This window comes from Cynocephalus volans, chromosome X (genome assembly GCF_027409185.1).
Source record: "Cynocephalus volans isolate mCynVol1 chromosome X, mCynVol1.pri, whole genome shotgun sequence".
Classification (NCBI taxonomy): Eukaryota; Metazoa; Chordata; class Mammalia; order Dermoptera; family Cynocephalidae; genus Cynocephalus; species Cynocephalus volans.
In genome coordinates, this window is record NC_084478.1 from 100,813,030 (window position 1) to 100,829,421 (window position 16,392).

The 16,392-nt window shown below is 36.2% G+C and overlaps 1 non-coding gene across 1 annotated transcript; it reads left to right on the forward strand.

Moving 5' to 3' along the window:
- The first annotated feature begins 313 nt into the window (after positions 1 to 313).
- On the forward strand, positions 314 to 373 carry LOC134368804 (U7 small nuclear RNA). Its single transcript, XR_010022505.1, has one exon. It is a non-coding gene; the product is annotated as a U7 small nuclear RNA (small nuclear RNA).
- Positions 374 to 16,392: the final 16,019 nt, after the last annotated feature.

Below are 16,392 nucleotides of genomic sequence, written 5' to 3' on the forward strand. Positions count from 1 at the left end.
GCCATGTTTATTGCCACATGGATAATACAATTTTTTTTTCAGATGTTGACTTTACTGTATTTTTCTTTTTTAATACTCAATTATTACATACCAGAAAGTTAATATTATGCTGTCACTAATTTTAGCGTGAGTAACTTGGTTTTCCTCTATAGTATTTAAAAGTGATTACTGTCTACAACTTTAGACAGTAAAGACTTTAAACTTTTAGAGTGTTTGGAAACTTTGATACATGGGAAATTCACAGGGGAGTGCAAAGAGACTGCACTAAGGTGATGGAGCAGCAGACCCATATGAAATTTCAAAACTAACTAATGAGTGCTACAGCTCTTTTTGAATTTGTCTAGCAGGTTTTCCAGTACTTACCAGAACCCCCCCTCAAAAAAACCCTAAAAACTAAAAAATGAAATCTCCCTTCCACGACAAAGCCCCCAAATGGGCGAGCCAACAAGATTCAGCAGGTCTCAGAAAGTGTGGGACCCTATTTTAAAACCATCATGAAAACCACAGAGGACAAACTAGAATTCTTGTACATGAAAAACAGTTTGAAATATAGTCTGTTCAAAGGAATTTAGGCATTCTCTAATATACTCCCCAAAAGTCATTCAGCCTCTTCCCAAACTCCAATTACAAAGCTGTTGCCACATTTGTAGGCATTTGCTAAAGTGTAATCCTTGCTTGACACTAAACTATATATTAGGGTTTTTTTATTGCTACTGATATAACATGAGAATCTGATTTCAGCCTTGTGAGACAGGAGAAAACAACAACAGCAGCAACAACAAACAAAACAATAAAGTCCACCCAGACTTCTGCTCTAAAGAAGTGTGAAATAATAAATTTCTGTTGTTAAGTTTGTTGAAATTATGTTCAGGTCTTACTCTGCTCAGGCTATCATAACAAAATGCCCCAGACTAGGTGGCTTAAACAATAGAAATTTATTTTCTTACAGTTCTGGTGGCTAGAAACTCTAAGATCAAAGTACAGCAGAGTTTAGGTTCTTGCAAGGCCTCTACAGAGGGTACCTTCTCACTGTGTGCTCATATGACCTCTTCTGCTTGTAAGTGTGTGTGAGGGTGACAGAGAGAGAGAGAGGAAGAAAGGGAGAGAGTAATAAAGAGGGATAGAAGGAGAGAACACTCTGATGTCTCTTTTCATAAGGAGATTAATTCTATCAGATCAGGGCCCCTCCCTTATGACCTCATTTAAGCTTAAATACTTTGTGAGAGATCCCATCTCCAAATACAGCCATACTGGATGTTAGGGCTTCAAACCATGAATTTTAGGAGGACACAAACATTCAGTCCATAACAGATGCAAAAGAAGACTAATACAATGCATATAAGAACATTCTTGTGTAGTAAACCATGGGTCCAAATGGCTACATTGTAAAATTTTTCAAAAAAAAAAAAAAAAGTGGGTGGTGGTGGTGGTGGAGAATTGCATGAGGTCTATGTACCCAGATACCAAAACACACAAAGAAGATTTTTTAAAAAAGAAAATTGTTTACCAATCTCTCTCAAAGACAGAGATAAAAAGATCCATAACAAAATACTTATAATACTGAATACCAAATACAGAAAAATGATAGTAATATAAAACCAACAGGGTTTATTTGAGGACTGCCAGGGTGATATATCTTTTAAAAAAATTAATCAAGGTAATTTACTAGATTAATAAAAAAAGAAGAGAAATATAGGATAGCCTTAATAGATTCAAAAATGGCTTCCAGGAAGATAGTAGACATACTTTCCCCTACCCTTTTTAGTCAATATGAATATGATGGAGACATTACATATGAAATGAACATAAAAAAAAACTCAGAAACCAAACAAAGATGTGGTGGCTAGTTCCTGGGGTTTTTTTTTTTTTTTACCTCATATGTCCTAGACCTGGAGGTGAAGTAGTTTGGAACCAAGAAAAGCTAATTGGTACAGAAAAAAAGAATAAAGACACCCATCCCACTCTCTACTGGAGTGGAGTCAAAGGAGTTCTAATAGGCAGTCAGAAATTTTCACATGCCCTAGAAGTAACAAAACAATGCCCCCCGCCCCATCATGTCAGTGGAAGCCATCTGAGGAGTAGTAGCATCTCTCTCCTAACTCTAACATGTAGAAATATATTGGTGAATATCTTGTGGATAATCAGAATACCAACCACAGCCCAGCAGTAACAAGAAGACCCTATCTCCCCTCTCAGGTGTCAATGGAGCCCAAGTAAGAAAATTGGATTGCTACCTCTACTAGGTAGTAATGAGATAGCTCCCCTGCTCTTCCTCTGTTGGAGAAGTGTCAAAAAAAATGTAGCTAAAACAAAAGGTTAAATTTAGATCCAGACTCTCATAACATAATACCCCCAATATTGAGGCTTCAACTGAAAATCACAAGTCATATCAAGAACCAAAATAACTCCACTTAAATGGGAAAAGATAATCAAAATATGTAAACACCAAGATGACAAAGTTGTTAGAATTATCTAACAAATATTCTAAAGCAGCCATCAAAAAAAAAAAAAAAATCAACAAGCAATTTTGAACACATTTGAAGCAAATAAAAAAGTCTCAGCAAGAAAACAGAAGTGATGAAGAACCAAATGGTAATTTTAGAACAAAAAATATATAACTGGGTGGGGGGGGAACAAGTACCTGACAACCTAGAATCTTATATCTGGAAAACATTAGCAAGAAATTAAGACATTCCCAGACAAACAAAAGCTGAGGGAATTAATTACCACTAGACTTGTCCTGCAAGAGATATTAAAGTGGGTTCTTAAAGTTAGAAGGACACTGGCCAGTAACTTGAGGCTATATGAAGAAATAAAGATCTCTGGTAAAGATAAATACATGAAAAATTATAAAAGTTAGTATTCTTGTATTTTGATTTGTAACTAAACTTTTTGTTTTCTACAGGACTTAAAAGACTAACGCATAAAAACCCAGTTATTAGTCTATGTTTTGGACATACAATATATAAAAGATGTAATTTTGTGACATAAATAACTGAAAGAGAGTGGGAATAGAGGTGCATAGAAGCAGAGGTTTTGTATGTTATCAAAGTTATGCTGCTATAAAGTTAAGTTAGAGTTATATAACTTTAGAATATTAAATGTAATCTCCATGGTAACCACAAAGCAAAGAGCTATAGAATACACACAGAAGGAAGGTAAAGGAAATTTAAATGTTTCACTACAAAAAATCAACTGAACACAAAGGAAGACAGGAATGCAGTAAATAAGGGTCAAAAAAGCTATCATGCATATAAAAACCAAATAGAAAAATGACAGAAGTAAGTCCCTCCTTATCAGTAATTACTTTAAATGTAAATGGATTAAATTTTCCAATCAAAAGACAAAGATTGACAGAATGCATTATAAAAAAAGATATGATCCAACTAAGGTTGACCCTTAAACAACATGGGGGTTAGGAGCACCACCCTCCCCTGACATTTGAAAATCTGCATATACCTGTCTCATTGCAATGAGCTCAGTGATGGTGGGAGGGGATGAAAGCATTGCATTTTTACTTAAGTAGTAGTTAAGTAGCTAAATAGTTGACTAATAATAACCTACTAATAGCCTACTGTTAGGCAGGTTGTTTCGCTGTTTGTTTAGGTATGTCTTGCATTTATAACATACATAACCAAAATTTTTCCAATATATGTATTTTTTAAAATCTGCATATAAATGGACCCATATAGTTCAAACCCTTATTGTTCAAGGGCTCTCTGTATAAGTTGTCTACAGCAGCCTCACTTTACATCCACAGAAACAAATAGGTTGAAAGTGAAATGATAGAAAAAGATAGTCCATGAAAATAGTAACTGAAAGAGCATGGGAGCTATAAAAAATAAGACAAAATAGTGTTTAAACCCGAAAAAGGTTGCCATGGACAAAGGACATAATATATTAATGTAATGTGCTCATAAATGGCTTAATATAGCAAAAAAATATAAAAATTATAAACATTTAGGCACACAATATGAAGCCATCAAAATATATAAAACAAAAATTTACAAAGCTGGAGAGAAAAATGGACATTTCTACAATAATAGTTGAGGACTTCAATACTCCACTCTCAATAATAGAGATAATGGAGTTCTGGTCAAGATGGCAGAATAGATGGTCCCCAGCATCACTCTCTCACACAAATCAACCAATTTACAACTATAAAAATATAACATCAAGTGCATAAGGAGCAGGGAGAGGTCCAGCAGGGGAGTCAGAAGCTCTGCAGAGACCACATGCCCTGTGGGGCTGCTGCCACATGATCCAGAAGGTAGGCTTCACCGTTGCCACCCGGTTCCATTCCCAGCCCAGCCAAGTGTGCACGGAGCAGGGAGACATCTAGCAGGGGAGGTGGAAGCTCGGCAGAGACCACACACCCTGCGGTGCTCCCACCCTGCGATCCAGCAGCCCGACCCAGTGTGCATGGAGCAGGGAGACGTCCAGCAGGGGAGGTGGAAGCTCTGCAGAGACCACATGCTCTGTGGTGCTGCTGCTGTGTGATACAGCAGGCCGGCCCAGTGTGCATGGAGCAGGGAGACTTCCAGCAGGGGAGGCAGAAGCTCCACAGAGAACACACACTCTGTGGTGCTGCGCTGAGCGATACAGCAGACCGGCACAGTGCACATGGAGCAGGGAGACATCCAGCAGGGGAGACGGAAGCTCCACAGTGACCACACGCCCTGTGGGGCCACCGCACAATCCAGCAGGTAGGCTTTATCGCTGCCACCCGACTCCTTCCCCAGCCCGGCACAGTGCGCATGGAGCAGGGAGACGTCTAGCAGGGGAGGTGGAAGCTCTGCAGAGACCACACGCTCTGTGGTGCTGCCGCATGACTCAACAGCCCGGACCAGTGCATGCAGAGCAGGCAGTCGTCCAGCAGGGGAGGTGTAAGCTCTGCAGAGATGAGAAGCTCTGTGGTGCTGCCGCCATGTGATCCAGCAGCCTGGCCTAGTGCACACGGAGTAGGGAGTCATCCAGCAGGAGAGGGGGAAGCTCCACAGAGGCCACACACACACTGCAGTGCTGCTGCCTCGGGATCCAGAAGCCCAGCCCAGTGCATGCGGAGCAGGAAGATGTCCAGAACGGGAGGTGGAAGCTCCACAGAGAACACAAGCTCTGCAGTGCCTCCACGCATTCAAGAAGCCCGGCCCAGTGCGGGCAGAGCAGGGAGACGTCCAGCAGGGGAGATGGAAGCTCAGCAGAGACCACACACACAGTGATACTGCCCTGTGACCCAGCAGCCTGGCGGAGTGCATACTGACCAGAGAGGGGGCTCCCCGGAGAGGCTCAAGACCCGAGGGAACCACTCACGCAAGGAACTAGGGGCCAACAGAGCAGACACTGAGGTAGCCATACCAAATTGGCAACCACAGCAACATCCTAGTGAGACAATAGTGTCAAACCTGTGGGCTGTGAAACCCCCTGCCACAATGAATAAACATCAAAGAAAAGATATGAGAAATATGAAAAATCAAGAAAGTACACCAACAAAGGGTAACAACTATCAAGCTCTAGATCCTATAGAACAAGAAGCCCTTGAAATGTCTGACAAGGAATTTCGAGTGATAATTCTAAGGAAACTGAATGAGATAGAATAAAACTCAGCTAGACAACATAATGAAACGAGGAAAAGTATACAGGATCTGAAAGAAGAAATGTACAAGGAAATCAATGCCCTGAAAAAGAATGTAGCAGAGCCTGCCGAAGTGAAGAATTCATTCAGCAACATAAAAAACACAACCAAGTGTTTAACCAACAGGCTTGCAGAAACAGAAGAGAGAACTTCTGAACTTGAAGATGGGCTGCTTGAAATAACACAGGCAGACAAAAAAAAAAAAAAAAGAAAAGAAAAGAAAAGAAAAAAGAATCAAAAGCTTTGAAGAAAATCTGAGAGAGATATCAGACAACTTTAAGCGCTTAAATATCCAAGTCACGGGTATTCCAGAAGGGGAGGAAAAAGGAGATTGCATTGAAAACATATTCAACAAAATAGTGGCAGAAAACTTCCCAGGTATAGGAAAAGCCACAGATCTTCAGATCCATGAAGCTCAAAGATACCCAAACGTATTCAACCCAAAAAGGTTTTCTCCAAGACATTTTATAGTCAAATTGGCAAAACTCAAAGACAAAGAGAGAATCTTAAAAGCTGGAAGAGAGAAGCATCAAATCACCTATAATGCAGCCCCAATCAGACAAACATCAGATTTTTCATCACAAACCCTAAAAGCCAGAAAGGAATGGGATGATATATTCAAAATATAAGAATCCACAGATTGCCAGCAAAGAATAATCTATCCCACAAGGCTATCCTTCCAAAATGAAGGGCAAATAGTATATTTCTCAGACAAACAAAATCTGCAGGAGTTCACCACAACACTACCACCCTTACAAGAAATTCTCAAGGGAGTACTAGGTTTGGTACCTGAAAAATAACTATCACTGCCATAAAAAACCAAGAAAAATCAAAACCCACTAGTATAATATAAATGGAATTCATGAAGAGAAAACAAACAAAAAGGCTATCTACAACCAAACGAACCAACAAATACAGAAAACAAACAGTTTCTCAGAAAGAATGCAACAAAAGACACTTAAGACATCCAAACCAAAAATTAATAAAATGCTAGGAGTAAATCAACACTTTTCAATAACAACTCTTAATGGAAAAGGCTTAAATCCCCCAATCAAAAGACACAGACTGGCTGACTGGATTATAAAGGAGGACCCAATAATATGCTGCCTTCAAGAGACCCAACTCACCCATAAAGACTCACATAGACTAACAGTGCAAGGATGGAGAAAGATTTACCATGCAAACAGAAAAGAAAAACAAGCTGGAGTAGCTATTCTTATATCTGATAAAATAGACTTCAAACTAAAAAGCTTAAAAAGAGACAATGAGGGCCACTATATAATGATAAAAGGATTGATCCATCAAGAAGACATAACAATCATACATATATACGCACCCAGTGTTGGAGCAGCCAGATTTATAAAACAAATTCTATTAGACCTAAAGAAGGAAATAGACACTAATACCATAATAGCAGGGGATCTGAATACCCCACTGTCAATATTTGACAGATCATCTAGGCAAAGAATCAGCAGAGAAACACAAGATATAAACAATACTCTAGATCAATTGGACTTGGCAGATAACTACAGAACATTCTATCCAGCAACGTCAGAATATTCATTCTTCTCATCAGCACATGGATCACTCTCCAGGATAGATCACATGTTAGGTCACAGATCAAGTCTCAACAAATACAAAAAAATTGGAATTATCCCATGTATTTTCTCAGACCACAATGGATTAAAATTAGAAATCAACAACAGACGAAATTCTGGAAACTATACAAATATATGGAAATTAAATAGCATTCTACTTAATGACATAGGGTTATAAGAAGAAATCAAGCAGGAAATCAAAAAACTTATTAAAACTAATGAAAATAATGATACATAATACTAAAACCAGTGGGATATTGCAAAAGCAGTACTAAGGGGGAAATTTACTGCATTAAATGCTTACTTCTGAAGAATGGAAAGATGGCACGTGAACAACCTAACACTTCACCTTAAAAAACTAGAAAAACAAGAACCATCCAAACCTAAAGTTAGCAGACGGAAAGAAATCATTAAGATCAGAGCAGAACTTAATGAAATTGAAATCCAAAAAAAAAAAAAAACAGTACAAAAGATCGATGAATCAAAAAGTTGTTTTTTTAAAAACGATAAATAAAATTGACAAACTATTAGCACGGCTAACTAAAAAAAGAAGAGAGAAGACCCAAATAACAAAAATTAGAAATTAAAAAGAAGATATTACAATTAATACATCTGAAATACAAGGAGCCATTCAAGACTACTATAAACAACTATATGCCAACAAATTAGAAAATCTGGAGGAAATGGATAAATTTCTGGACACACACAAGCTCCAAAAAGTGAGCCAAGAAGACGTAGAAAATCTAAACAGACCAATAACCATAAAGGAGATTGAAGCTGTTGTCAGAAGGCTCCCAACAAAGAAAAGCCCAGTACCAAAAGGATTCACAGCAGAATTTTACCAAACATTCAAAGAGGAATTGACACCAATTCTTTACAAACTATTCCAAAAGGCTGAAAAAGAGGCAAATCTCCCAAACTCATACTATGAAGCAAACATCATCCTGATACCAAAACCAGGTAAAGATACAACTAAAAAAGAAAACTACAGGTCGATATTCTTGATGCATATAGATGCAAAAATCCTCACTAAAATACTAGCTAAGAGAATACAGGAACACATAAGTAAAATTATTCACCACAATCAAGTGGGATTTGTCCCAGGGATGCAAGGCTGTTTCAACATATGCAAATCAATAAATGTGATACACCATATTAATAAAATCAAGCACAAGAACCATATGGTCATCTCTATAGGTGCTGAAAAAGCATTTGATAAAATTCAACATTCATTCATGACAAAGACCCTCTATAAGTTAGGTATAGATGGAAATTATCTCAACATAATTAAAGCCATATTTGATACACCCACTGCCAATATCATCCTGAATGAGGAAAAGCTGAAAGCTTTTCCTTTAAGAACAGGAACAAGACAAGGATGTCCACTGTCACCACTCCTATTCAACATAGTGTTGGAAGTACTAGTCAGAGCAATCAGAGAAGAGAAGGAAATAAAGGGCATCCAGATTGGAAAAGATGAAGTCAAACTGTCCCTGTTTGCAGATGACATTATCCTATATATTGAACAGCCTAAAGTCTCTAAAAAAAACTCTTGGAGTTGATAAAGGATTTCAGCAAAGTAGCAGGATACAAAAGCAACACACAAAAATCAGTAGCATTTCTATTGTCCAATAGTGAACATGCAGAAAGAGAAATCAAGAAAGCTTGCCCACTTATAATAGCCACCAAAAAATAAAATTCTTAGGAACTGAGTTAACCAAGGATGTGAAAAATATCTGTAATGAGAACTACAAACCACCCCTGAGAGAAATTAGAGAGGATACAAGAAGATGAAAAGATATCCCATGCTCTTGGATTGGAAGAATCAACAGTGTGAAAATGTCCATACTACCCAAAGTGATATACAAATTCAATGCAATCCCCATCAAAATTCCAATGACATTTTTCTCACAAATGGAAAGAACTCTCCAAACATTTATATGAAATAAGAAAAGACCACACATAGCCAAAGCAATGCTGAGCAAAATTAAATAAATAAAATAAAGCTGGAGGCATAAAACTACCTGACTTTAAACTATACTACAAAGCTATAATAACCAAATCAGTATGGTACTGGCATAAAACAGACACACTAATCAATGGAATAGAATTGAGAATCCAGAAATCAACCCAAACACCTACAGCCATCTGATCTTTGACTAAGGCACCAAGCCTGTACACTGGGGAAGAGACTGCCTCTTCAGCAAATGGTGCTGGGATAATTGGATATGAATATGCAGGAGAATGAACCTATACCAATACCTTTCACCATACACTAAAGTCAACTCAAAATGGATTAAAGAATTAAATATACATCCTGAAACAGTAAAACTTCTAAAAGAAAACACAGGAGAAACACTTCCGGAAGTAGGACTGTACACAGACTTCATGAATTTGACCCCAAAAGCATGGGCAACTAAAGGAAAAATAAACAAATGGGATTATATAAAGTAAAAGGCTTCTGCACTGCAAAAGAAACAATTAACAGAGTTAAAAGACAATGAACAGAGTGGGAGGAAATATTTGCAAAATATACATCTTACAAAGGTTTAATATCCAGAATATACAAGTAACTGAAACAACTTTACAAGAAAAAAACAAGCAACCTAATTAAAAAATGGGCAAAGGAGCTAAATAGGCATTTCTCAAAAGAAGATATACGAATGGCCATCAAACATATGAAAAAATGCTCAACATCACTCAGCATTCGGGAAATGTAAATCAAAACCACACTGAGATACCATTCACCCCAGTTAGGATGGCTAATATCCAAAAGACTTTGAATGATAAATGCTAGCAAGGTTGCAGAAAAAAAGGAACTCTCATACATTGTTGGTGGGACTACCAAATGGTGCAGCCTCTGTGGAAAATGGTATGGAGGTTCATCAAACAATTGCAGATAGATCTACCATATGACCCAGCTATCTCACTGCTGGGAATATACACAGAGGAATGGAAATCATCAAGTCAAAGGTATATCTGTTCCCAATGTTCATCGCAGCACTCTTTACAATAGCTAAGAGTTGGAACCAGCCCAAATGTCCATCATCACATGAGTGGATACCACAAATGTGGTATATCTACGCAATGGAATACTACTCAGCTATAAAACAGAATGAAATCCTGCCATTTGTAACAACATGGATGGACCTAGAGAGAATTATATTAAGTGATACAAGTCAGGCACCGAAAGAGAAATATCACATGTTCTCACTTATTTGTGGGAGCTAAAAATAAATAAATAAATACAAAATAAAAACCAGGTCGGGGTGGAAGAAGACATAACAATTACAATTCCTTAAGTTGATACGACAAGCAAACAGAAAGTATATTGTTGGGAGGGAGGGGGGTGAGGGAGGAGAGAGAGAGGTTTCGGTAATGGGCCACAATAATCAAGCACATTGTATTTTGACAAAATAAAATAAAATAAAAAATTTATAGAGATAACAACCAGAAAAAAGATAAATAAGAAAATAAAATATTTGAAGATTGGAGAAGGGGCATAAAGAATAAGTATAATTTATAACAATATACACACTAGTAATATTGATTTGATCAATATATGTCAACACTGAATTCCAAAGATATGTACAATCAATTATGATTCACTAAAAAAAGGAAAGAAAATAAATATTTGAGCAAACAATAAACCAACTAAATCTAACAGACAATATGCAGAACACTCTACCAAAATACAACACAATATATATTCTAAAATGTACATGGAGCATTCTTCAAAATGTTTTCCACGATGGCAGTGCTGATTTACAGTTCTTCCAACAACTTCTATTTAACATAGTGGTGAAGTTCTAGCCAGAGAAAGCAGGTCAGAAAAGGAAACAAAAGTATTCCAAGTTGGAAAGGAAGAGTAAAATTATTTCTATTTGCAGACAAGGTGACCTTATGTGTAGAAAATTCTAAATATTCCACAAAATATTCTGTTAAAACTATCAAACAAACTTGGAAAAGTAGCAGGATACGATATCGACATGCAAATTCAATTGCATTTCTATATACTAACTATGAACAAAAATGAAAGAAAATTAAGAGAATAATTTTATATACAATAGCAACAAGTACAATAAAATACTTAAGAATTAACTTAGTTAAAGAGGTAAAAGATTTGTACAATAAAACTATGAAACATTACTGAAAGAAATTCAAGAAGATTTTAACAAATGGAAAGACATGCGTGTTCATGAATTGGAAGATTTAATATCATTAAGCTGTCAAAACTGCCTAATGTGATCTACAGATTTAATGCAATTTGTGTTAAAAACCCAATGACATTTTTTGCAAAAATAGATAAATCCATGATAAAATTATATGGAATCTCGAGGTACCCCAAAAGCCAAAACAGTACTGAAAAAGAAGAAACAATTTGAATTCACATACTTACTGATTTCAAAACTTACTACAGATCTACAGTAATCAAAACAGCATGTACATCATAAAGATAGACCAAGGGTATAGAATAGAGAGCCCTGGAAAAAACCCTCACATATATGGTCAAATTATTTTCAGCATGGGTGCCTACACCATTCAATGGGGAAAAGACCATCTTTTCAAAAAATGGCACTGGGAAAGCTGGATATCTACATGCAAAAGAATAAACTTGGACCCTTCCTTAACACCATATTCAAAAATAAACTCAAAGTGCATCTGAGACCTAAACAGAAGAGCTAAATCTACAAAACTCTTAGAAGAAATGTTTATGACATTAGATGCGTCAATGCTTTTTTTGGAGATAACACCAAAGGCACAAACAAGAGAAAAAATTGATAAATTGGACTTCCTCATAATGAAAAACACTGTGCATCAAAGGACAGTATCACCACAGCAGAAAGGCAACTCACAGGATGACAGAAACTCCACTTCTGGGTGTGTACCTGAAATAATTGAAAGCAAGATCTTGAAAAGATATCTGTACACTTACGTCATTCACAGCATTATTTGCAATAGCCAAAATGTGGAAGCAACACGAATGTCTGTTGACAGATGAATGGGTAAACAAAACGTGGTGTGTGTATGTGTGTGTGTGTATATATACTTATATGTATATATACTTACATGTATATATATATATACACACACACACACACACACACATACAATGGAATATTATTTAGCCTTATAAAAAGTAAATTTTGACATATGCTACAGCATGTATAAACATCAAAGATCCTGTGCTACATGAAATAAGCCAGTCACAAAAAGAAAAATACTCTATGATTCCAATTATACAGGGCACTTAGAGCAGTCAATTTCACAGAGACAGAAAACTCAACAGCAACAAAAACAGACAATCAGATTCAAACATGGGCAAAGGATTAGAATAAACATTTTCCCCCAAAAGATTTACAAATGGCCAATAAGCACATGAAGCTATGCTTAATATCACTAATCATTTCTTTCATGGATTCTGCCTTTGGTGTTGTATCTAAATCATCAACACTAAACCCAAGGTCATCTAGATTTTCTCCCATGTTATGTTATCTTCTAGGAGTTTTATAGTTTTGCAGTTTACCTTTAGGTCTATGACTCATTTTGAGTAAATTTTAGTGAAAGATGTAAGATTTGTGTCTAGAGTTTTTTTTTTTTCTTTTTTTAAATTTTTGCTTGTGGATGTCCAGTTGTTCCAATATCATTTGATGAAAAGTCTATCTTTTCTCCATTGTATTGCCTTTTCTCCTTTGCCAAAGATCAGTTGCCTATATTTGTGTAAGTCTATTTCTAGGTCCAAAATTTTATTCCATTGATCTATTTGTCTATTCTTTCACCAGTTGCCACACTGTCTTGATTACTGTAACTTTATAGTAAGTCTTGAAGTCAAATAGTTTCATGTCTCTGACTCTGCTTTTCTTCAACGTTGTTTTGGCTATTCTGGGTCTTTTGCCTCTCCAAATAATCTTTGGGATAAGTTTGTGGATACCAACAAAATAAACAGCTTGCATTTTTATTGGAACTGCATTGAATCTATAGATCAAGTAGAAATAATTCATATCTTAACAAAATTGAGTCTTTCTATCCATGAGCATGGAACATACAAGGGCACTGCAAAAACTTTGTCGAAAAATAGAAATAAAAGATGGTGAAAATCTTTCCATAAACTTTTTGAAATGCTCCTGTATCTTCATTTATTGAGATATTTGTTTTCTTTCATACATTTGGTTTGTAACTGTATGTATACACCATATTTTATTTATTTATCCTTTGATGGACACTTGGATTACTTCATGTTTTAGCTACTGTGAATGATACTGCTAACGATATGGGTGTACAAATATCTCTTTAAAACATTGTTTTCTATTCTTTTCAGTACATACCCAGAAGGGGAATCATGGATCATATGGCAATTCTTATTTATATATATTTTTTAAAAAATATTTTAACGTTTACTTGTACATATTTGTGGGGTACAGTATATTCTTTCAGTATATGCATATACTGCACAATGATTCACTTAGGGTGGACAGCATAGTTTTGTACTCATTAGTCCACCACTTTCCTCCTTCCCCCCACCCCTGCTGGCTTCTGGTAACCATTATTCTACACTTTACTTCTATGAGAATCACATTTTTTGTTTGTTTGTTTAAATTCCACATATGCGTGAGACATGTGGTATTTGTCTTTTTCTGTATGACTTACTTCACTTAACATGATGGCTTCCAGTTCCATTCATGTTGCTGCAAATGATAGGCTATCAATTATTTTTTATAGCTGAATAGTATTCCATTGTGTATGTATACCACAGATTTTTAATCCATTCATCTTTGATGGACATTTAGGTTGATTCCATCTCTTGACTATTGAGAAAAACATTGCAATGAACATGGGAGTGCAGGTTTTTTTGATATATTGACTTCATTTTCTTTGGATGTATATGTGCGTGTGTGTTTGTGTGTGTGTGTATGGTAATTTTATGTTTAATTTTTTGAGAAGCCACCATACTGATTTTCATAGCAACTATACCATTTTTACATTCCCAACAGCAGTGCCCATGGGTTCTAATTCCTCTACATCCTTGCCAATTCTTGATATTTTATGTGTTTTTTTTTTTTATAGTAGTAGCCATACTAATGGGTAGGAGGTAGTATCTCCTTGTGGTTTTGATTTGCCTTTCTCTAATGATTAGTGATATTGGGCATCATTTTATGGGCTTATTGGCCATTTGTATATCTTCCTTGGAATAATATCTATTCAAGTCCTTTGCCCATTTTAATTGGGTTGTTTGTGGGTTTTTTGTTGTTGAGTTGTAGAAAATTTTAAAATAGAGTCTGGATATTAATATCTTACCAAATATATGATTGCAAATATTATCTCTCATTGAGCATGGTGCCTTTTTACTCTTGATTGTGTCCTTCGATATTCAGAGGTTTTTAATTTTAATGTTCCAGTTGATCTCTTTTTTTCTTATGTTGCCTGTGTTTTTGGTGTTATATCTAAGACATCATTGCCAATCCAGTGTTATAAATCTTTTTCCTATGTCATTGCAATGGACTGAATTTTTTGTAGCCTCGAAATTCATATATTACAAATATTGAAGCTGTTACCCCCAGTACCTTAGAGTGTGACTGAATTTGGAGACAGGACCTTTAACAAGGTAACTAAGTTAAAATGAAGCCTTAAGGGTGGCTCCTAATCCAATCTGATTGGTTTCCTTATTAGAAGAGGAAATAAGGACATACAATGATAGATACCAGTGATGCACTTATATACAAAAAGGCAATATCAGAACATAGGAAAAGGTTGCAATCTGCAAACCAAATATAGAGGCCTCGGGAGAAACCATACCTGATGATGCCTTGATTTTGCACTTCTAGCCTCCAGACTCTGACAAAATAAATATCTGTTATTTAAGTCTCCATGTCTATGGTATTTTGTTATGACAGCCCTAGCAGACTAAATACAGTTTTCCCCTAAGAGTTTTATAGCTTTAGCTCTTATGTTTCTGTCTTTGATACATTTTGAGTTGATTTTTCTATACAGTGCAAGGTACAAGTATAACTTTATTCTTTTGCATGTGAATATCTAGTTTTCCCAACACCATTTGTTGAAAAGACTGTCCTTTCCCCCACTGAATGGTGTTGACATCCTTGCTGAAAATTATTTGACCTTATATGTGAGGGTATATTTCTGGGCTCTCTATTCCATTCCATTGCTTTATATGTCTGTCTTTATGCCAGCACACACGGTTATAATTACTGTAGCTTTGTACTATGTTTTAAAATCAGGAAGTGTGAGATATCCAATTTTCTTATTTTTTTTTTAGATGATTTAAATATCTTTTGATCATGACTTCCCCTTGTATTACTCTTCTTCACTGTTAGTTGGAAATTTAACATGGCATGATTTAGCTTCTTTCTCTTTCCTGCTGGCATTTTTGTTTTAACAGTGGGTTTTGCTCTTTCTTGTGTATTTGTGATAGAGGTCATCATTATTCAGATTCCAGATGAAGGATTGTCTTGAGAATTTCTTGCAGGGCTAGTCATGTGGTGGTGAACTCCCACAACTTTTGTTTGTTGGGAAATACACTATTTCTCCTTCATTTCTGAAGGACAGCCTTGCTGGGTAAAGAATTTTTGGCTGGCAATTTTTTTCTTTTAGTGTTTTGAATGTATCATTCCTTTTTCTTCTGGCCTGTAGGATTTCAGTTGAGAAGTCTGCTGTTAGTCAGATGGGGGCTCCTCTGTAGGTGACTTGATGCTTTTCTCTTGCTGCTTTTAGAATTCTTTGTCTTTGAACTTTGCAAATTTAACTATAATGTGTCTCAGGGAGGATCTTTTTGGATTGAATCTGTTTGGGGACTTTGAGCTTCCTGGATCTGAAGGTCTGTATCTAGCCCTACACCTGGGAAGTTTTCTGTTACTATTTCCTTGAGTAGGTTTTCAATACATTTTCCTTTCTCCTCCCCTTCAGGAATACCCACAGTTCAGATGTTTGAGCACTTGAAGTCATCTTCTATCTCTCTTAGATTTTCCTCATTATTTTTAATTCATTTTTTCTTTTCTTTGTCTGCCTGGGTTATTTCAAAAAGACTGTCCTTGAGATCTGAAATTCTTTCTTCTGCTTGCTCTAGCTTGCTGCTCAAGCTCTCAGTCGTGTTTTTTATTTCACTGAGTGAACCTTTCATTTCTAGAAGTTATGCTACACTCTTTTTAA